Source organism: Myotis lucifugus, unplaced genomic scaffold (assembly GCF_000147115.1).
Source record: "Myotis lucifugus unplaced genomic scaffold, Myoluc2.0 scaffold_566, whole genome shotgun sequence".
NCBI classification, from domain to species: domain Eukaryota; kingdom Metazoa; phylum Chordata; class Mammalia; order Chiroptera; family Vespertilionidae; genus Myotis; species Myotis lucifugus.
The window spans coordinates 81,701-82,825 of NW_005871614.1; the positions used below are offsets into that span (position 1 = coordinate 81,701).

Sequence of the window (1,125 nt, forward strand, 5' to 3'; positions counted from 1 at the left end):
TTCCTAGTGCACACTCCCTTACTGGGGATCAAGGCCACATCCTGGGCATGTGCCCTGACCGAGAATCGAACCAGTGACCTCTTGGTTATGGGTCGATGCTCAACCACTGAGGCACACTGGTCGGGCTTTCCTAACTTTTTATACTCAGCTTCCCAAGGTGTATCTATGGAATTGTCTGGAAAATGCTCAGTCACAGTGATGTGACTCAGAGGTAATTACCCTTTTCCCTGTGGCCATGGTGTCTATCTCACAGATCCCCTCTGCTAGCTTTTCTGGAGCTGAAAATGCATCATAATTCAATTTTAACTGGATCAAAGCACCTCCCATCGTCAGTATTTCATTACAGAAAAGTATAAAATCTCCTTATTATGTAAAAAGCCACTTTCTCTTCCACTTTTGAACATATTAATGAAAAAAAGTCAATTTCTGAATAATCACTTGTTAAGTAGATACACAAAATTCACAGGAATTTCACTCTTGAAGGAATTCTCTGAATGTCTTCTTTTCCATTTAAATAGCTGGCTAGGCACATTTTCCTTATCTGACCTTAAACCCTCCTATTCATCTTCTAAACAGCTTCATCTAAACTGCCCAAGGGCCTTTGAGGCTGTTTCCGCTAGGATTGCTCCTGCCTCACATGTCTGCAAGGTCTTGAGTTGCCTGTCAGTAATGAGCTCACCTGTCCCCAACCCCCCACTGCTTCTCTCCAAAAGGAAAAATTGTTCCATGGCAGTTCCCATGGCATCCCTCTCAGGGCACCGTCTGTGTTCTATCATATGTTATACCTATTAATGTGCATTATGTCGTGCTTATGCTTATATGAATTGACAGCTAAAAAAATATACCTGAAGAAACATAAAATTAAACTGATAAGAACAGATACTACACTTGATCTTAGCCAAAAGGCCGAGAAGCTATAAGAAACATAAAATTATATGATAGACGCCCTAACTGGTTTGGCTCAGTGGACAGAGCGTTGGCCTGCCGACTGAAGGGTCCCAGGTTCAATTCCAGTCAAGGGCATGTACCTTGGTTGCAGGAACATCCCCAGTAGGAGGTGTCCAGGAGGCAGCTGATCGATGTTTCTCTCTCATTGATGTTTCTAGCTCTCTATCCCTCTCCCTT

At 43.0% G+C, this 1,125-nt stretch overlaps 1 pseudogene; it reads right to left on the reverse strand.

Annotated features, from left to right (window-relative positions):
• Positions 1-819: 819 nt before the first annotated feature.
• On the reverse strand, positions 820-918 carry LOC111823580 (annotated as a pseudogene).
• Positions 919-1,125: the final 207 nt, after the last annotated feature.